The 20391-nt window shown below is 41.0% G+C and overlaps 17 non-coding genes across 17 annotated transcripts; all 17 read right to left on the bottom strand.

Moving 5' to 3' along the window:
* Positions 1-3643: 3643 nt before the first annotated feature.
* On the bottom strand, positions 3644-3717 carry trnat-ugu (transfer RNA threonine (anticodon UGU)). The gene has a single exon. It is a non-coding gene; the product is annotated as a tRNA-Thr (tRNA).
* Positions 3718-4489: 772 nt separating this feature from the next.
* Positions 4490-4563, bottom strand: trnat-agu (transfer RNA threonine (anticodon AGU)). The gene has a single exon. It is a non-coding gene; the product is annotated as a tRNA-Thr (tRNA).
* A 1704-nt stretch (positions 4564-6267) lies between these two features.
* trnat-agu (transfer RNA threonine (anticodon AGU)) lies at positions 6268-6341 on the bottom strand. Its single transcript has one exon. It is a non-coding gene; the product is annotated as a tRNA-Thr (tRNA).
* Positions 6342-6690: 349 nt separating this feature from the next.
* On the bottom strand, positions 6691-6764 carry trnat-agu (transfer RNA threonine (anticodon AGU)). The gene has a single exon. It is a non-coding gene; the product is annotated as a tRNA-Thr (tRNA).
* Positions 6765-7162: 398 nt separating this feature from the next.
* trnat-ugu (transfer RNA threonine (anticodon UGU)) lies at positions 7163-7236 on the bottom strand. Its single transcript has one exon. It is a non-coding gene; the product is annotated as a tRNA-Thr (tRNA).
* Positions 7237-7848: 612 nt separating this feature from the next.
* Positions 7849-7922, bottom strand: trnat-agu (transfer RNA threonine (anticodon AGU)). Its single transcript has one exon. It is a non-coding gene; the product is annotated as a tRNA-Thr (tRNA).
* A 162-nt stretch (positions 7923-8084) lies between these two features.
* Positions 8085-8158, bottom strand: trnat-ugu (transfer RNA threonine (anticodon UGU)). The gene has a single exon. It is a non-coding gene; the product is annotated as a tRNA-Thr (tRNA).
* A 2321-nt stretch (positions 8159-10479) lies between these two features.
* On the bottom strand, positions 10480-10553 carry trnat-agu (transfer RNA threonine (anticodon AGU)). The gene has a single exon. It is a non-coding gene; the product is annotated as a tRNA-Thr (tRNA).
* A 477-nt stretch (positions 10554-11030) lies between these two features.
* On the bottom strand, positions 11031-11104 carry trnat-agu (transfer RNA threonine (anticodon AGU)). The gene has a single exon. It is a non-coding gene; the product is annotated as a tRNA-Thr (tRNA).
* Positions 11105-11449: 345 nt separating this feature from the next.
* Positions 11450-11523, bottom strand: trnat-ugu (transfer RNA threonine (anticodon UGU)). Its single transcript has one exon. It is a non-coding gene; the product is annotated as a tRNA-Thr (tRNA).
* A 1255-nt stretch (positions 11524-12778) lies between these two features.
* Positions 12779-12852, bottom strand: trnas-uga (transfer RNA serine (anticodon UGA)). Its single transcript has one exon. It is a non-coding gene; the product is annotated as a tRNA-Ser (tRNA).
* Positions 12853-13446: 594 nt separating this feature from the next.
* Positions 13447-13520, bottom strand: trnat-agu (transfer RNA threonine (anticodon AGU)). Its single transcript has one exon. It is a non-coding gene; the product is annotated as a tRNA-Thr (tRNA).
* Positions 13521-15089: 1569 nt separating this feature from the next.
* On the bottom strand, positions 15090-15163 carry trnat-ugu (transfer RNA threonine (anticodon UGU)). Its single transcript has one exon. It is a non-coding gene; the product is annotated as a tRNA-Thr (tRNA).
* A 1591-nt stretch (positions 15164-16754) lies between these two features.
* trnat-ugu (transfer RNA threonine (anticodon UGU)) lies at positions 16755-16828 on the bottom strand. Its single transcript has one exon. It is a non-coding gene; the product is annotated as a tRNA-Thr (tRNA).
* A 1130-nt stretch (positions 16829-17958) lies between these two features.
* Positions 17959-18032, bottom strand: trnat-agu (transfer RNA threonine (anticodon AGU)). The gene has a single exon. It is a non-coding gene; the product is annotated as a tRNA-Thr (tRNA).
* Positions 18033-19282: 1250 nt separating this feature from the next.
* trnat-ugu (transfer RNA threonine (anticodon UGU)) lies at positions 19283-19356 on the bottom strand. Its single transcript has one exon. It is a non-coding gene; the product is annotated as a tRNA-Thr (tRNA).
* A 491-nt stretch (positions 19357-19847) lies between these two features.
* trnat-agu (transfer RNA threonine (anticodon AGU)) lies at positions 19848-19921 on the bottom strand. The gene has a single exon. It is a non-coding gene; the product is annotated as a tRNA-Thr (tRNA).
* Between the last annotated feature and the right edge of the window lie 470 nt (positions 19922-20391).

Here is a 20391-nt window from a genome sequence, read left to right as displayed (position 1 = left end):
GTACCTATACCACGATCCGCAAATGTGGACGGAAACAGCGACGGTACTCCTCCGCAGAGTAATGGATTTACAATATGATAGACACTTGTTTTACTGGATTTGAGTAAAGTTGATCCTTCCCGGGCTTCACCCTTTTATCAGTCAATGATTCGGGTGTGGACGAAGACAATAAAGATTAATAGAGACTGCGAAATGTTCTATAGATGTGTGGCAGAGGAGCCCCTGTTCTTCAACCCGCTAATCCAGTGCAGGAGCCTTTTGTCAGTAACTGTACAGAAGATGCTGGTGTCGGCCGGGGTGACAAAGTTGCAGGGGCTGATGGACGATGGGAATTGGATCGCTGCCACAACGCTGAGCCAGAAGACAGGGTCCAGATCAACAAGGTTTCTGCAGAAGTTGATGGAAGAGGTGAGGGCCAGTCTGCCTGGTCCTTTTAGAGAAGCCATAGGAAGATCCGTGGCGAAGGACGAACTGATCGACTGGCCAGCTTTTCCTCCATTGGGAGTTAGTGCTGCCACAGGGGAAGGAGGTGAGAGAGAGGGGGCATTGTTGTCCTTTCGGGCACCTGAGCTAACAGAACTATCAACGACACTGAGGAAATCCCTTTATTGGTTAGCGGTGAAGGTAAACAACAGAGGCTGTCTTGTGGATTTGCCAGAGTCGAAGTGGTCGGGTGTGTTGCCACCAGGTTCTTCTCCTAGAGGCAGCTGGAGGTCCCTGTATAAGCCTCCTATAGAGAAGCGCACTGCAGATCTACAGTGGAGGATTATACACGGGGCTGTGGCTACGAACAGACATGTGGCACATTTTGATAGGACAGTGGGTGGAGAGTGTTCTTTTTGTTCAACAGAGGAGAGCTTGCAGCACCTCTGGCTCGATTGTCCCAGACTGACTTCTTTTTTTTACCTATTAGCACGGTGGTTCGAGGGGATGGAGCAAGATCTAGAGAGGGAAGTTTTCATCTTTGGTCCCGTTTACAGGGCTTCCCAAAGACAGAGGGTCTGTCTGTTAAATTTCCTCATTGGACAGGCAAAAATGAGCATTTGGATTACAAGGAGGAACAAAATGAAAGGGGTGGGATGTTCAGACGTTGAACTTTTGTTTAAAAGCCTGGTGGCCTCAAGGTTAAAAGTTGAGTTTGCCTATTATAAGATGGTGTCAGATTTAGATAGTTTTGTTTTTCATTGGGGATATAAGGGTGTGTTGTGTTCGGTGAACCAAGGCCTGCTTGTCCTTAAATTTTGACAAAATTTGAATGAGTGAGAAACACATAGATTATTTATTATTATTGTTATTATGTTTTGTTCTTTATTATTTTGAAAAGTGTTTTTTGATTCCTTATTTTTGATTACTTTTTAAATTGATGTTTTCCTGTAAATATGTATGTGTGAATTAAACGCCTTGTTAAAGGTCTCTTCTCTTCTCTTCTCTTCTCTTCTCTTCTCTTCTCTTCTCTTCTCTTCTCTTCTCTTCTCTTCTCTTCTCTTCTCTTCTCTTCTCTTCTCTTCTCTTCTCTTCTCTTCTCTTCTCTTCTCTTCATCAACACTCTCTCACCAACCAACTCGCTCTCCGTCCAGTCCACTCTCCCCCACAAGGGAGTTTGGCCACTCTTCTTAAAGGCCTGGCCCCGCCCCCTTCAACTGGGTGGAACCATTCTCCAGAACGTTCTGGAAACTAAACATTTATAATCCCAATATTCACCTTTAAACAAGTATAAATCAATCACCCATATTCCCACAATAATTCTCAGATTCATAACACAAGAATACCCCACAAATAAAGACTAGGACCAAATAATAACAACAAACAAAAGTGGTTTCGTCGGACCCGCGCCTCACGCCGAGGCGACACTGCAATGACGTCAAAAGTGAGCGTCGCCCAGCTGTTCGGTTTTGCCGGCGCGACGCGGGAGTCCGACTACTCCCGACACGTAAGTACTGACAAAAGAAACCAAAACCAACAAAAGTGACAAGTGTATGTGGTTAGTCTAACGGCATAACAAGATGTAATGGAGGTGAAATGTCCAAATGGCCGCACGATTGCGTGTGCACCCGCTCTCTGCGGCCAATCAGCTGGTGCGTGTGTGTGCGTTTGTGTGTGCGCACAGTCCGGGCTGCTCAGTGGGAAACAAACCGGCGGTTTGTCACAGTGACAAAGAGAGGCAAGGTAATCCACACAGAAGGGGTCTCACTCCCAGAAGGAACAATAGCAGACATTGAGGACAGTTACAAGTACCTTGGAATACCACAGGCAAACGGCAACCTTGAACAGGCAACAAGGAATGCGGCAACAGCCAAATACCTCCAACGAGTAAGGCAAGTCCTAAGAAGCCAGCTCAATGGCAAGAACAAATCCCAGGCAATAAACAGCTACGCCCTGCCAGTGATCAGATACCCTTCGGGAATAATAAGGTGGCCAAAGGAAGAGATACAGACCACAGATGTTAAGACACGAAAGCTCCTCACCATGCATGGAGGGTTCCACCCCAAATCCAGCACCCTGAGACTGTACGCTAGCCGCAAGGAAGGAGGCCGAGGACTAGTGAGCGTGAGAGCCACTATCCAGGATGAAACATCCAAGATCCATAAGTACATCAAGGAGAAGGCCCCGACAGATGACATGCTGAGTGAATGTCTCAGGCAGTGGAGAACAGAGGATGAGATGCTGGAAGAGGGACCATCATGGGAGGACAAGCCCTTACACGAGATGTACCATGGGAACATAACTGAAGTGGCTGATCTCAACAAATCCTACCAATGGCTTGAAAGGGCTGGGCTGAAGGACAGCACAGAGGCACTCATCCTGGCCGCACAGGAGCAGGCCCTGAGCACCAGAGCCATAGAGGCCCAGATCTACCACACCAGACAAGACCCAAGGTGTAGACTGTGCAAAGAGGCCCCTGAGACGGTCCAGCACATAACTGCAGGGTGTAAGATGCTGGCAGGGAAAGCATACATGGAACGCCATAACCAAGTGGCTGGCATAGTATACAGGAACATCTGTGCAGAGTATGGACTGGAAACCCAAAGGTCAAAGTGGGAAACACCTCCCACGGTGGTAGAGAACGAGCGAGCCAAGATCCTGTGGGACTTCCAGATACAGACAGACAGAATGGTAATGGCGAACCAACCAGACATTGTGGTGGTGGACAAAGAACAGAGGAAAGCCGTAGTGGTGGATGTGGCAATACCAAGCGATGGCAACATCAGGAAAAAGGAACATGAGAAACTAGAGAAATACCAAGGGCTCAGAGAAGAACTGGAGAAGGCTTGGAAGGTGAAGGCCACAGTGGTGCCTGTGGTGATTGGAGCACTGGGGGCAGTGACCCCCAAACTGGAGGAATGGCTACAACAGATCCCTGGAACAACATCCGACATCTCAGTCCAGAAAAGTGCAGTCCTAGGAACAGCAAGGATACTGCGCAGAACCCTCAAGCTTCCTGGCCTCTGGTAGAGGACCCGAGCTTGGAAAGTGGATGAGACCACCCACGTGGGGTGAGAAGGGAGATTATGCCACAGCACCTTAATGGGCAAAATTTAAAGGTGTTTTTACAACTCAACATGCACCTAACTTTACATAAGGTGTACTTGAAAATGCTTCTAAATAATGTGCAATCTATCTAAATTTGTAATTTGGTATCAGCAGGCACTGCTGGGATTTGAACCCAGGATCTCCTGTTTACAAGACAGGCACTTTGACCAGCTAAGCCACAGTGTCTTATTTGTGCAAAATCTAAAGTTGTTTCCACAGCTCACTTTACATAAGGTGTACGCGAAAATGGATCTCGATAACCTACAATCTATTCAAATCTGTAATTAGGTATCACCAGGCACCGCTGGGATTTGAACCCAAGATCTCCTGTTTACAAGACAGGCACTTTGACCAGCTAACCCACAGCGCCTTGATTTGGCAAAATCTAAAGTTGTTTCTACACCTCACTTTACATAAGGTGTACGTGAAAATGCTTCTAAATAATGTGCAATCTATCTAAATCTGTAATTTGGTATCAGCAGGCACTGCTGGGATTTGAACCTACACCTCACTTTACATAAGGTGTACGTGAAAATGCTTCTAAATAACTTGCAATCTATCTATATCTGTAAATAGGTATCACCTCGCATTGCTGGGAGTTGAACCCAGGATCTCCTGTTTACAAGACAGGCACTTTGACCAGCTAAGCAACATCACCCTATTTTGGTAAAATTGAAAGTTGTTTTTACAGCTCAACATGCACCTCACTTTACATAAGGTGTACTTGAAAATGCTTCTAAATAAAGTGCAATCTATCAAAAGCTGTAAATAGGTATCAGCAGGCGCTGCTGGGATTTGAACCCAGGATCTCCTGTTTACTAGACAGCCACAGCGCCTTTTTTGCACGAAATCTAAAGTTGTTTCAACAGCTCACCATGCACCTCACTTTACATAAGATGTAGTTGAAAAGGTTTCTAAATAATATGCAATCGATTTACATCTGTAAATAGGTATCAGCAGGCACTGCTGGGATTTGAACCCAGGATCTCCTGTTTACTAGACAGGCACTTTGACCAGCTAAGCCACAGCGCCTTGTTATTGCAATATTTAAAGTTGTTTCTACACCTAACTTTACATAAGGTGTACGTGAAAATGTTCTAAATAACCTGCAATTTACCTACAGATGTAAATAGGTATCACCAGGCACTGCTAGGATTTGAACCCAAGATCTCCTGTTTACAAGTCAGGCACTTTGACCAGCTAACCCACAGTGCCTTGATTTGGCAAAATCTAAAGTTGTTTCTACACCTCGCATTACATAAGGTGTACGTGCAAACGCTTCTAAATAATGTGCAATCTATCTAAATCTGTAATTTGGTATCAGCAGGCACTGCTGGGATTTGAACCCAGGATCTCCTGTTTACTAGACAGACACATTGACCAGCTAAGCCACAGCGCCTTGTAATTGCAACATTTAAAGTTGTTTCTACACCTAACTTTACATGAGGTGTACGTGAAAATGGTTTTTAATAACCTGCAATTTACGTACAGATGTAAATAGGTATCAGCAGGGGCTGCTGGGATTTGAACCCAGGATCTCCTGTTTACTAGACAGGCACTTTGACCAGCTAACCCACAGCGCCCTTGTTCCTGCAATATTTAAAGTTGTTCCTACACGTTACTTTACATAAGGTGTACGTGAAAATGGATCTCAATAACCTACAATCTATCCAAATCTGTAATTAGGTATCACCTGGCACTGCTGTGAGTTGAACCCAGGATCTCCTGTTTAATGGACAGGCACTTTGACCAGCTAAGAAACATCACCTTATTTGGGTAAAATTTAAAGTTGTTTGTACAGATCAACATGCACCTCACTTTACATAAGGTGTACTTGCAAATGCTTCTAAATAAAGTGCAATCTATGTAAAACTGTAAATAGGTATCACCTGGCACTGCTTGGAGTTGAACCCAGGATCTCCCGTTTACTAGAAAGGAACTTTGACCAGCTAAGCCACAGCGCCTTTAATTGGCAAAATCTAAAGTTGTTTCTCCACCTCACTTTATATAAGGTGTACGTGAAAATGGATCTCGATAACCTACAATCTATTCAAATCTGTAATTAGGTATCACCAGGCACCGCTGGGATTTGAACCCAAGATCTCCTGTTTACAAGACAGGCACTTTGACCAGCTAACCCACAGCGCCTTGATTTGGCAAAATCTAAAGTTGTTTCTACACCTCACTTTACATAAGGTGTACGTAAAAATGCTTCTAATTAATGTGCAATCTATCTAAATCTGTAATTTGGTATCAGCAGGCACTGCTGGGATTTGAACCTACACCTCACTTTACATAAGGTGTACGTGAAAATGCTTCTAAATAACTTGCAATCTATCTATATCTGTAAATAGGTATCACCTCGCATTGCTGGGAGTTGAACCCAGGATCTCCTGTTTACAAGACAGGCACTTTGACCAGCTAAGCAACATCACCCTATTTTGGTAAAATTGAAAGTTGTTTTTACAGCTCAACATGCACCTCACTTTACATAAGGTGTACTTGAAAATGCTTCTAAATAAAGTGCAATCTATCAAAAGCTGTAAATAGGTATCAGCAGGCGCTGCTGGGATTTGAACCCAGGATCTCCTGTTTACTAGACAGCCACAGCGCCTTTTTTGCACGAAATCTAAAGTTGTTTCGACAGCTCACCATGCACCTCACTTTACATAAGACGTAGTTGAAAAGGTTTTTAAATAATATGCAATCGATTTACATCTGTAAACAGGTATCAGCAGGCACTGCTGGGATTTGAACCCAGGATCTCCTGTTTACTAGACAGGCACTTTGACCAGCTAAGCCACAGCGCCTTGTTATTGCGATATTTAAAGATGTTCCTACACCTCACTTTACATAAGGTGTACGTGAAAATGGATCTCAATTACCTACAATCTATCCAAATCTGTAATTAGGTATCACCTGGCACTGCTGTGAGTTGAACCCAGGATCTCCTGTTTACAAGACAGTCACTTTGACCAGCTAAGCAACATCACCTTATTCGGGTAAAATTTAAAGTTTACTAGACAGCCACAGCGCCTTTTTTGCACGAAATCTAAAGTTGTTTCGACAGCTCACCATGCACCTCACTTTACATAAGATGTAGTTGAAAAGGTTTCTAAATAATATACTAATAACTACTGCTAATAACTAGGTATCAGCAGGCACTGCTGGGATTTGAACCCAGGATCTCCTGTTTACTAGACAGGCACTTTGACCAGCTAAGCCACAGCGCCTTGTAATTTCAATATTTAAAGTTGTTTCTACACCTAACTTTACATAAGGTGGACGTGAAAATGGTTCTAAATAACCTGCAATTTACCTACAGATGTAAATAGGTATCACCAGGCACTGCTGGGACTTGAACCCAAGATCTCCTGTTTTCAAGACAGGCACCTTGACCAGCTAACCCACAGTGCCTTGATTTGGCAAAATCTAAAGTTGTTTCTACACCTCACTTTACATAAGGTGTACGTTAAAATGCTCCTAAATAATGTGCAATCTATCTAAATCTGTAATTTGGTATCAGCGGGCACTGCTGGGATTTGAACCTACACCTCACTTTACATAAGGTGTATGTGAAAATGCTTCTACATAACCTCCAATCTATCTATATGTGTAAATAGGTATCACCTGGCACTGCTGGGAGTTGAACCCAGGATCTCCTGTTTACAAGACAGGCACTTTGACCAGCTAAGCCACAGCGCCTTTTTAGCACAAAATCTAAAGTTGTTTCCACAGCTCACCATGCACCTCACTTTACATAAGATGTACGTGAAAATGGTTCTAAGTATTGTGCAATCTATCTAAATCGGTAAATAGGTATCAGCAGGCACTGCTGCGATTTGAACCCAGGATCTCCTGTTTACAAAACACGCACTTTGACCAGCTGAGCCACAGTGCCTTTTTTGCACCAAATCTAAAGTTGTTTCCACAGCTCACTATGCACCTCACTTTACATAAGACGTAGTTGAAAAGGTTTTTAAATAATATGCAATCGATTTACATCTGTTATTGCGACATTTAAAGATGTTCCTACACCTCACTTTACATAAGGTGTACGTGAAAATGGATCTCAATTACCTACAATCTATCCAAATCTGTAATTAGGTATCACCTGGCACTGCTGTGAGTTGAACCCAGGATCTCCTGTTTACAAGACAGTCACTTTGACCAGCTAAGCAACATCACCTTATTCGGGTAAAATTTAAAGTTGTTGTTGTTTTTACAGCTCAATATGCACCTCACTTTACATAAGGTGTACTTGAAAATGCTTCTAAATAATGTGCAATCTATCAAAAGCTGTAAATAGGTATCAGCAGGCGCTGCTGGGATTTGAACCCAGGATCGCCTGTTTACTAGACAGGCACTTTGACCAGCTAAGCCACAGCGCCTTGATTTGGCAAAATCTAAAGTTGTTTCTACACCTCACTTTACATAAGGTGTACGTTAAAATGCTCCTAAATAATGTGCAATCTATCTAAATCTGTAATTTGGTATCAGCGGGCACTGCTAAATAACCTGCAATCTATCTATATGTGTAAATAGGTATCACCTGGCACTGCTGGGAGTTGAACCCAGGACCTCCCGTTTACAAGACAGGCACTTTGACCAGCTAAGCCACAGCGCCGTTGTTGCTGCAATATTTAAAGATGTTCCTACACCTCACTTTACATAAGGTGTACGTGAAAATGGATCTCAATTACCTACAATCTATCCAAATCTGTAAATAGGTATCACCTGGCACTGCTGTGAGTTGAACCCAGGATCTCCTGTTTACAAGACAGGCACTTTGACCAGCTAAGCAACATCACCTTATTCGGGTAAAATTTAAAGTTGTTGTTGTTTTACAGCTCAACATGCACCTCACTTTACATAATGTGTACTTGAAAATGCTTCTAAATAATGTGCAATCTATCAAAGCTGTAAATAGGTATCAGCAGGCGCTGCTGGTATTTCAACCCAGGATCTCCTGTTTACTAGACAGGCACTTTGACCAGCTAAGCCACAGTGCCTTTTTTGCGCGAAATCTAAAGGTGTTTCCACAGCTCACCATGCACCTCACTTTACATAAGATGTAGTTGAAAATATTTCTAAATAACATGCAATCTATTATTGTTTCTCCACCTCACTTTACATAAGGTGTACGAGAAAATCTATATACAAATGTAAGCAACTATCAATGGGATCTGAACCCAGGATCTCCTGTTTACTAGACAGGCACTTTGACCAGCTAAGCCACAGCGCCTTGTTATTGTGACATTTAAAGTTGTTTCTACACCTAACTTTACATAAGGTGTACGTGAAAATGGTTCTTAATAACCTGCAATTTACCTACAGATGTAAATAGGTATCACCAGGCACTGATGGGATTTGAACCCAGGATCTCCTGTTTACAAGACAGGCACTTTGACCAGCTAACCCACAGGGCCTTGTTCCTGCAATATTTAAAGTTGTTAATACACCTCACTTTACATAAGGTGTACGTGAAAATTGATCTCAATAACCTACAATCTATTCAAATCTGTAATTAGGTAGCACCTGGCACTGCTGTGAGTTGAACGCATGATCTCCTGTTTACAAGACAGGCACATTGACCAGCTAAGCAACATCACCTTATTCGGGTAAAATTTAAAGTTGTTGTTGTTTTTACAGCTCAACATGCACCTCACTTTACATAAGGTGTACTTGAAAATGCTTCTAAATAATGTGCAATCTATCAAAAGCTGTAAATAGGTATCAGCAGGCGCTGCTGGGATTTCAACCCAGGATCTCCTGTTTACTAGACAGGCACTTTGATCAGCTAAGCCACAGCGCCTTTTTAGCACAAAATCTAAAGTTGTTTCCACAGCTCACCATGCACCTCACTTTACATAAGATGTACGTGAAAATGCTTCTAAGTATTGTGCAATCTATCTAAATCGGTAAATAGGTATCAGCAGGCACTGCTGCGATTTCAACCCAGGATCTCCTGTTTACTAGACAGGCACTTTGACCAGCTAAGCCACAGTGCCTTTTTTGCGCGAAATCTAAAGGTGTTTCCACAGCTCACCATGCACCTCACTTTACATAAGATGTAGTTGAAAATATTTCTAAATAACATGCAATCTATTATTGTTTCTCCACCTCACTTTACATAAGGTGTACGTGAAAATCTATATACAAATGTAAGCAACTATCAATGGGATCTGAACCCAGGATCTCCTGTTTACTAGACAGGCACTTTGACCAGCTAAGCCACAGTGCCTTGTTATTGTGACATTTAAAGTTGTTTCTACACCTAACTTTACATAAGGTGTACGTGAAAATGGTTCTTAATAACCTGCAATTTACCTACAGATGTAAATAGGTATCACCAGGCACTGCTGTGAGTTGAACGCATGATCTCCTGTTTACAAGACAGGCACATTGACCAGCTAAGCAACATCACCTTATTCGGGTAAAATTTAAAGTTGTTGTTGTTTTTACAGCTCAACATGCACCTCACTTTACATAAGGTGTACTTGAAAATGCTTCTAAATAATGTGCAATCTATCAAAAGCTGTAAATAGGTATCAGCAGGCGCTGCTGGGATTTCAACCCAGGATCTCCTGTTTACTAGACAGGCACTTTGACCAGCTAAGCCACAGCGCCTTTTTAGCACAAAATCTAAAGTTGTTTCCACAGCTCACCATGCACCTCACTTTACATAAGATGTACGTGAAAATGCTTCTAAGTATTGTGCAATCTATCTAAATCGGTAAATAGGTATCAGCAGGCACTGCTGCGATTTGAACCCAGGATCTCCTGTTTATAAAACACGCACTTTGACCAGCTGAGCCACAGTGCCTTTTTTGCACCAAATCTAAAGTTGTTTCCATAGCTCACTATGCACCTCACTTTACATAAGACGTAGTTGAAAAGGTTTTTAAATAATATGCAATCGATTTACATCTGTAAACAGGTATCAGCAGGCACTGCTGGGATTTGAACCCAGGATCTCCTGTTTACTAGACAGGCACTTTGACCAGCTAAGCCACAGCGCCTTGTTATTGCGATATTTAAAGATGTTCCTACACCTCACTTTACATAAGGTGTACGTGAAAATGGATCTCAATTACCTACAATCTATCCAAATCTGTAATTAGGTATCACCTGGCACTGCTGTGAGTTGAACCCAGGATCTCCTGTTTACAAGACAGTCACTTTGACCAGCTAAGCAACATCACCTTATTCGGGTAAAATTTAAAGTTGTTGTTGTTTTTACAGCTCAATATGCACCTCACTTTACATAAGGTGTACTTGAAAATGCTTCTAAATAATGTGCAATCTATCAAAAGCTGTAAATAGGTATCAGCAGGCGCTGCTGGGATTTGAACCCAGGATCGCCTGTTTACTAGACAACCACAGCGCCTTTTTTGCACGAAATCTAAAGTTGTTTCAACAGCTCACCATGCACCTCACTTTACATAAGATGTAGTTGAAAAGGTTTCTAAATAATATACTAATAACTAGGTATCAGCAGGCACTGCTGGGATTTGAACCCAGGATCTCCTGTTTACTAGACAGGCACTTTGACCAGCTAAGCCACAGCGCCTTGTAATTTCAATACTTAAAGTTGTTTCTACACCTAACTTTACATAAGGTGGACGTGAAAATGGTTCTAAATAACCTGCAATTTACCTACAGATGTAAATAGGTATCACCAGGCACTGCTGGGATTTGAACCCAAGATGTCCTGTTTGAAGACAGGCACCTTGACCAGCTAACCCACAGCGCCTTGATTTGGCAAAATCTAAAGTTGTTTCTACACCTCACTTTACATAAGGTGTACGTTAAAATGCTCCTAAATAATGTGCAATCTATCTAAATCTGTAATTTGGTATCAGCGGGCACTGCTAAATAACCTGCAATCTATCTATATGTGTAAATAGGTATCACCTGGCACTGCTGGGAGTTGAACCCAGGATCTCCTGTTTACAAGACAGGCACTTTGACCAGCTAAGCCACAGCGCCTTTGTTGCTGCAATATTTAAAGATGTTCCTACACCTCACTTTACATAAGGTGTACGTGAAAATGGATCTCAATTACCTACAATCTATCCAAATCTGTAAATAGGTATCACCTGGCACTGCTGTGAGTTGAACCCAGGATCTCCTGTTTACAAGACAGGCACTTTGACCAGCTAAGCAACATCACCTTTTTCGGGTAAAATTTAAAGTTGTTGTTGTTTTTACAGCTCAACATGCACCTCACTTTACATAATGTGTACTTGAAAATGCTTCTAAATAATGTGCAATCTATCAAAAGCTGTAAATAGGTATCAGCAGGCGCTGCTGGTATTTCAACCCAGGATGTCCTGTTTACTAGACAGGCACTTTGACCAGCTAAGCCACAGTGCCTTTTTTGCGCGAAATCTAAAGGTGTTTCCACAGCTCACCATGCACCTCACTTTACATAAGATTTAGTTGAAAATATTTCTAAATAACATGCAATCTATTATTGTTTCTCCACCTCACTTTACATAAGGTGTACGTGAAAATCTATATACAAATGTAAGCAACTATCAAAAGACACTGCTGGGATTTGAACCCAGGATCTCTTGTTTAGAAGCCAGGCACTTTGACCATCTAAGCCACAGCACCTTAATGGGCAACATTCAAAGGTGTTTTTACAACTCAACATGCACCTCACTTTACATAAGGTGTACTTGAAAATGCTTCTAAATAATGTGCAATTTATCTAAATCTGTATTTTGGTATCAGCAGGCACTGCTGGGATTTGAATCCAGGATCTCCTGTTTACAAGATAGGCACTTTGACCAGCTAAGCCACAGCGCCTTTTTTGTGCAAAATTCTAAAGTTGTTTCCACAGCTCACTTTACATAAGGTGTACGTGAAAATGGATCTCAATAACCTACAATCTATCCAAATCTGTAATTAGGTATCACCTGGCACTGCTGTGAGTTGAACGCATGATCTCCTGTTTACAAGACAGGCACTTTGACCAGCTAAGCAACATCACCTTATTCGGGTAAAATTTAAAGTTGTTGTTGTTTTTACAGCTCAACATGCACCTCATTTTACATAAGGTGTACTTGAAAATGCTTCTAAATAATGTGCAATCTATCAAAAGCTGTAAATAGGTAAGCCACAGCGCCTTGTAATTTCAATATTTAAAGTTGTTTCTACACCTAACTTTACATAAGGTGGACGTGAAAATGGTTCTAAATAACCTGCAATTTACCTACAGCTGTAAATAGGTATCACCAGGCACTGCTGGGATTTGAACCCAGGATCTCCTGTTTTCAAGACAGGCACCTTGACCAGCTAACCCACAGCGCCTTGATTTGGCAAAATCTAAAGTTGTTTCTACACCTCACTTTACATAAGGTGTACGTTAAAATGCTCCTAAATAATGTGCAATCCATCTAAATCTGTAGTTTGGTATCAGCGGGCACTGCTGGGATTTGAACCTACACCTCACTTTACATAAGGTGTATGTGAAAATGCTTCTAAATAACCTGCAATCTATCTATATGTGTAAATAGGTATCACCTGGCACTGCTGGGAGTTGAACCCAGGATCTCCTGTTTACAAGACTGGCACTTTGACCAGCTAAGCAACATCACCTTATTCGGGTAAAATTTAAAGTTGTTGTTGTTTTTACAGCTCAATATGCACCTCACTTTACATAAGGTGTACTTGAAAATGCTTCTAAATAATGTGCAATCTATCAAAAGCTGTAAATAGGTATCAGCAGGCGCTGCTGGGATTTGAACCCAGGATCGCCTGTTTACTAGACAACCACAGCGCCTTTTTTGCACGAAATCTAAAGTTGTTTCAACAGCTCACCATGCACCTCACTTTACATAAGATGTAGTTGAAAAGGTTTCTAAATAATATACTAATAACTACTGCTAATAACTAGGTATCAGCAGGCACTGCTGGGATTTGAACCCAGGATCTCCTGTTTACTAGACAGGCACTTTGACCAGCTAAGCCACAGCGCCTTGTAATTTCAATACTTAAAGTTGTTTCTACACCTAACTTTACATAAGGTGGACGTGAAAATGGTTCTAAATAACCTGCAATTTACCTACAGATGTAAATAGGTATCACCAGGCACTGCTGGGATTTGAACCCAAGATCTCCTGTTTTGAAGACAGGCACCTTGACCAGCTAACCCACAGCGCCTTGATTTGGCAAAATCTAAAGTTGTTTCTACACCTCACTTTACATAAGGTGTACGTTAAAATGCTCCTAAATAATGTGCAATCTATCTAAATCTGTAATTTGGTATCAGCGGGCACTGCTAAATAACCTGCAATCTATCTATATGTGTAAATAGGTATCACCTGGCACTGCTGGGAGTTGAACCCAGGATCTCCTGTTTACAAGACAGGCACTTTGACCAGCTAAGCCACAGCGCAGTTGTTGCTGCAATATTTAAAGATGTTCCTACACCTCACTTTACATAAGGTGTACGTGAAAATGGATCTCAATAACCTACAATCTATCCAAATCTGTAATTAGGTATCACCTGGCACTGCTGTGAGTTGAACGCATGATCTCCTGTTTACAAGACAGGCACTTTGACCAGCTAAGCAACATCACCTTATTCGGGTAAAATTTAAAGTTGTTGTTGTTTTTACAGCTCAACATGCACCTCACTTTACATAAGGTGTACTTGAAAATGCTTCTAAATAATGTGCAATCTATCAAAAGCTGTAAATAGCTATCAGCAGGCGCTGCTGGGATTTCAACCCAGGATCTCCTGTTTACTAGATAGGCACTTTGACCAGCTAAGCCACAGTGCCTTTTTTGCACGAAATCTAAAGTTGTTTCCGAAGCTCACCATGCATCTCACTTTACATAAGATGTAGTTGAAAATATTTCTAAATAACATGCAATCTATTATTGTTTCTCCACCTCACTTTACATAAGGTGTACATGAAAATCTATATACAAATGTAAGCAACTATCAAAAGACACTGCTGGGATTTGAACCCAGGATCTCTTGTTTAGAAGCCAGGCACTTTGACCATCTAAGCCACAGCACCTTAATGGGCAACATTTAAAGGTGTTTTTACAACTCAATATGCACCTCACTTTACATAAGGTGTACTTGAAAATGCTTCTAAATAATGTGCAATCTATCTAAATCTGTAATTAGGTATCACCTGGCACTGCTGTGAGATGAACGCATGATCTCCTGTTTACAAGACAGGCACTTTGACCAGCTAAGCAACATCACCTTATTCGGGTAAAATTTAAAGTTGTTGTTGTTTTTACAGCTCAACATGCACCTCACTTTACATAAGGTGTACTTGAAAATGCTTCTAAATAATGTGAAATCTATCAAAAGCTGTAAATAGGTATCAGCAGGCGCTGCTGGTATTTCAACCCAGGATCTCCTGTTTACTAGACAGGCACTTTGACCAGCTAAGCCACAGTGCCTTTTTTGCGCGAAATTTAAAGTTGTTTCCACAGCTCACCATGCACCTCACTTTACATAAGATGTACTTGAAAATGCTTCTAAATAATGTGCAATTTATCTAAATATGTAATTTTGTATCAGCAGGCACTGCTGGGATTTGAACCCAGGATCTCCTGTTTACAAGACAGGCACTTTGACCAGCTAAGCCACAGCGCCTTTTTTGTGCAATATCTAAAGTTGTTTCCACAGCTCACTTTACATAAGGTGTACGTGAAAATGGATCTCAATAACCTACAATCTATCCAAATCTGTAATTAGGTATCACCTGGCACTGCTGTGAGTTGAACACATGATCTCTTGTTTACAAGACAGGCACTTTGACCAGCTAAGCAACATCACCTTATTCGGGTAAAATTTAAAGTTGTTGTTGTTTTTACAGCTCAACATGCACCTCACTTTACATAAGGTGTACGTGAAAATGGATCTCAATAACCTACAATCTATCCAAATCTGTAATTAGGTATCACCTGGGACTGCTGTGAGTTGAACGCATGATCTCCTGTTTACAAGACAGGCACTTTGACCAGCTAAGCAACATCACCTTATTCGGGTAAAATTTAAAGTTGTTGTTGTTTTTACAGCTCAACATGCACCTCACTTTACATAAGGTGTACTTGAAAATGCTTCTAAATAATGTGCAATCTATCAAAAGCTGTAAATAGCTATCAGCAGGCGCTGCTGGGATTTCAACCCAGGATCTCCTGTTTACTAGATAGGCAATTTGACCAGCTAAGCCACAGTGCCTTTTTTGCACGAAATCTAAAGTTGTTTCCGAAGCTCACCATGCATCTCACTTTACATAAGATGTAGTTGAAAATATTTCTAAATAACATGCAATCTATTATTGTTTCTCCACCTCACTTTACATAAGGTGTACATGAAAATCTATATACAAATGTAAGCAACTATCAAAAGACACTGCTGGGATTTGAACCCAGGATCTCTTGTTTAGAAGCCAGGCACTTTGACCATCTAAGCCACAGCACCTCAATGGGCAACATTTAAAGGTGTTTTTACAACTCAATATGCACCTCACTTTACATAAGGTGTACTTGAAAATGCTTCTAAATAATGTGCAATCTATCTAAATCTGTAATTAGGTATCACCTGGCACTGCTGTGAGATGAACGCATGATCTCCTGTTTACAAGACAGGCACTTTGACCAGCTAAGCAACATCACCTTATTCGGGTAAAATTTAAAGTTGTTGTTGTTTTTACAGCTCAACATGCACCTCACTTTACATAAGGTGTACTTGAAAATGCTTCTAAATAATGTGAAATCTATCAAAAGCTGTAAATAGGAATCAGCAGGCGCTGCTGGTATTTCAACCCAGGATCTCCTGTTTACTAGACAGGCACTTTGACCAGCTAAGCCACAGTGCCTTTTTTGCGCGAAATTTAAAGTTGTTTCCACAGCTCACCATGCACCTCACTTTACATAAGATGTAGTTGAAAATATTTCTAAATAACATGCAATCTATTATTGTTTCTCCACCTCACTTTACATAAGGTGTTCGTGAAAATCTATATACAAATGTAAGCAACTATCAAAAGACACTGCTGGGATTTGAACCCAGGATCTCTTGTTTAGAAGCCAGGCACTTTGACCATCTAAGCCACAGCACCTTAATGGGCAAAATTTAAAGGTGTTTTACAACTCAACATGCACCTCACTTTACATAAGGTGTACTTGAAAATGCTTCTAAATAATTTGCAATTTATCTAAATCTGTAATTTGGTATCAGCAGGCACTGCTGGGATTTGAACCCAGGATCTCCTGTTTACAAGACAGGCACTTTGACCAGCTAAGCCACAGTGCCTTTTTTGTGCAATATCTAAAGTTGTTTCCACAGCTCACTTTACATAAGGTGTACGTGAAAATGGATCTCAATAACCTACAATCTATCCAAATCTGTAATTAGGTATCACCTGGCACTGCTGTGAGTTGAACACATGATCTCTTGTTTACAAGACAGGCACTTTGACCAGCTAAGCAACATCACCTTATTCGGGTAAAATTTAAAGTTGTTGTTGTTTTTACAGCTCAACATGCACCTCACTTTACATAAGGTGTACGTGAAAATGGATCTCAATAACCTACAATCTATCCAAATCTGTAATTAGGTATCACCTGGCACTGCTGTGAGTTGAACGCATGATCTCCTGTTTACAAGACAGGCACTTTGACCAGCTAAGCAACATCACCTTATTCGGGTAAAATTTAAAGTTGTTGTTGTTTTTACAGCTCAACATGCACCTCACTTTACATAAGGTGTACTTGAAAATGCTTCTAAATAATGTGCAATCTATCAAAAGCTGTAAATAGGTATCAGCAGGCGCTGCTGGTATTTCAACCCAGGATCTCCTGTTTACTAGACAGGCACTTTGACCAGCTAAGCCACAGTGCCTTTTTTGCGCGAAATCTAAAGTTGTTTCCACAGCTCACCATGCACCTCACTTTACATAAGATGTAGTTGAAAATATTTCTAAATAACATGCAATCTATTATTGTTTCTCCATCTCACTTTACATAAGGTGTACGTGAAAATCTATATACAAATGTAAGCAACTATCAAAAGACACTGCTGGGATTTGAACCCAGGATCTCTTGTTTAGAAGCCAGGCACTTTGACCATCTAAGCCACAGCACCTTAATGGGCAAAATTTAAAGGTGTTTTTACAACTCAATATGCACCTCACTTTACATAAGGTGTACTTGAAAATGCTTCTAAATATACTGCAATCTATCTAAATCTGTAAGTAGGTATCAGCAGGCGCTGCTGGTATTTCAACCCAGGATCTCATGTTTACTAGACAACCACAGCGCCTTTTTTGCACGAAATCTAAAGTTGTTTCAACAGCTCACCATGCACCTCACTTTACATAAGATGTAGTTGAAAAGGTTTCTAAAAAATATACTAATAACTACTGCTAATAACTAGGTATCAGCAGGCACTGCTGGGATTTGAACCCAGGATCTCCTGTTTACTAGACAGGCACTTTGACCAGCTAAGCCACAGCGCCTTGTAATTTCAATATTTAAAGTTGTTTCTACACCTAACTTTACATAAGGTGGACGTGAAAATGGTTCTAAATAACCTGCAATTTACCTACAGATGTAAATAGGTATCACCAGGCACTGCTGGGATTTGAACCCAAGATCTCCTGTTTTCAAGACAGGCACCTTGACCAGGTAACCCACAGCGCCTTGATTTGGCAAAATCTAAAGTTGTTTCTACACCTCACTTTACATAAGGTGTACGTTAAAATGCTCCTAAATAATGTGCAATCTATCTAAATCTGTAATTTGGTATCAGCGGGCACTGCTGGGATTTGAACCTACACCTCACTTTACATAAGGTGTATGTGAAAATGCTTCTAAATAACCTGCAATCTATCTATATGTGTAAATAGGTATCACCTGGCACTGCTGGGAGTTGAACCCAGAATCTCCTGTTTACAAGACAGGCACTTTGACCAGCTAAGCAACATCACCTTATTCGGGTAAAATTTAAAGTTGTTGTTGTTTTTACAGCTCAATATGCACCTCACTTTACATAAGGTGTACTTGAAAATGCTTCTAAATAATGTGCAATCTAGCAAAAGCTGTAAATAGGTATCAGCAGGCGCTGCTGGGATTTGAACCCAGGATCGCCTGTTTACTAGACAACCACAGCACCTTTTTTGCACGAAATCTAAAGTTGTTTCAACAGCTCACCATGCACCTCACTTTACATAAGATGTAGTTGAAAAGGTTTCTAAATAATATACTAATAACTACTGCTAATAACTAGGTATCAGCAGGCACTGCTGGGATTTGAACCCAGGATCTCCTGTTTACTAGACAGGCACTTTGACCAGCTAAGCCACAGCGCTTTGTAATTTCAATATTTAAAGTTGTTTCTACACCTAACTTTACATAAGGTGGACGTGAAAATGGTTCTAAATAACCTGCAATTTACCTACAGATGTAAATAGGTATCACCAGGCACTGCTGGGATTTGAACCCAAGATCACCTGTTTTCAAGACAGGCACCTTGACCAGGTAACCCACAGCGCCTTGATTTGGCAAAATCTAAAGTTGTTTCTACACCTCACTTTACATAAGGTGTACGTTAAAATGCTCCTAAATAATGTGCAATCTATCTAAATCTGTAATTTGGTATCAGCGGGCACTGCTGGGATTTGAACCTACACCTCACTTTACATAAGGTGTATGTGAAAATGCTTCTAAATAACCTGCAATCTATCTATATGTGTAAATAGGTATCACCTGGCACTGCTGGGAGTTGAACCCAGGATCTCCTGTTTACAAGACAGGCACTTTGACCAGCTAAGCCACAGCACCCTTGTTGCTGCAATATTTAAAGATGTTCCTACACCTCACTTTACATAAGGTGTACGTGAAAATGGATCTCAATTACCTACAATCTATCCAAATCTGTAATTAGGTATCACCTGGCACTGCTGTGAGTTGAACCCAGGATCTCCTGTTTACAAGACAGGCACTTTGACCAGCTAAGCAACATCACCTTATTCGGGTAAAATTTAAAGTTGTTGTTGTTTTTACAGCTCAACATGCACCTCACTTTACATAATGTGTACTTGAAAATGCTTCTAAATAATGTGCAATCTATCAAAAGCTGTAAATAGGTATCAGCAGGCGCTGCTGGTATTTCAACCCAGGATCTCATGTTTACTAGACAACCACAGCGCCTTTTTTGCACGAAATCTAAAGTTGTTTCAACAGCTCACCATGCACCTCACTTTACTTAAGATGTAGTTGAAAAGGTTTCTAAATAATATACTAATAACTACTGCTAATAACTAGGTATCAGCAGGCACTGCTGGGATTTGAACCCAGGATCTCCTGTTTACTAGACAGGCACTTTGACCAGCTAAGCCACAGCGCCTTGTAATTTCAATATTTAAAGTTGTTTCTACACCTAACTTTACATAAGGTGGACGTGAAAATGGTTCTAAATAACCTGTAATTTACCTACAGATGTAAATAGGTATCACCAGGCACTGCTGGGATTTGAACCCAAGATCTCCTGTTTTCAAGACAGGCACCTTGACCAGGTAAACCACAGCGCCTTGATTTGGCAAAATCTAAAGTTGTTTCTACACCTCACTTTACATAAGGTGTACGTTAAAATGCTCCTAAATAATGTGCAATCTATCTAAATCTGTAATTTGGTATCAGCGGGCACTGCTGGGATTTGAACCTACACCTCACTTTACATAATGTGTATGTGAAAATGCTTCTAAATAACCTGCAATCTATCTATATATGTAAATAGGTATCACCTGGCACTGCTGGGAGTTGAACCCAGGATCTCCTGTTTACAAGACAGGCACTTTGACCAGCTAAGCCAAAGCA

Source organism: Betta splendens, chromosome 9 (assembly GCF_900634795.4).
Source record: "Betta splendens chromosome 9, fBetSpl5.4, whole genome shotgun sequence".
Classification (NCBI taxonomy): domain Eukaryota; kingdom Metazoa; phylum Chordata; class Actinopteri; order Anabantiformes; family Osphronemidae; genus Betta; species Betta splendens.
The sequence above is the reverse complement of the archived record's forward strand: the minus strand, read 5'-3'. Positions and strand labels throughout refer to the sequence as shown.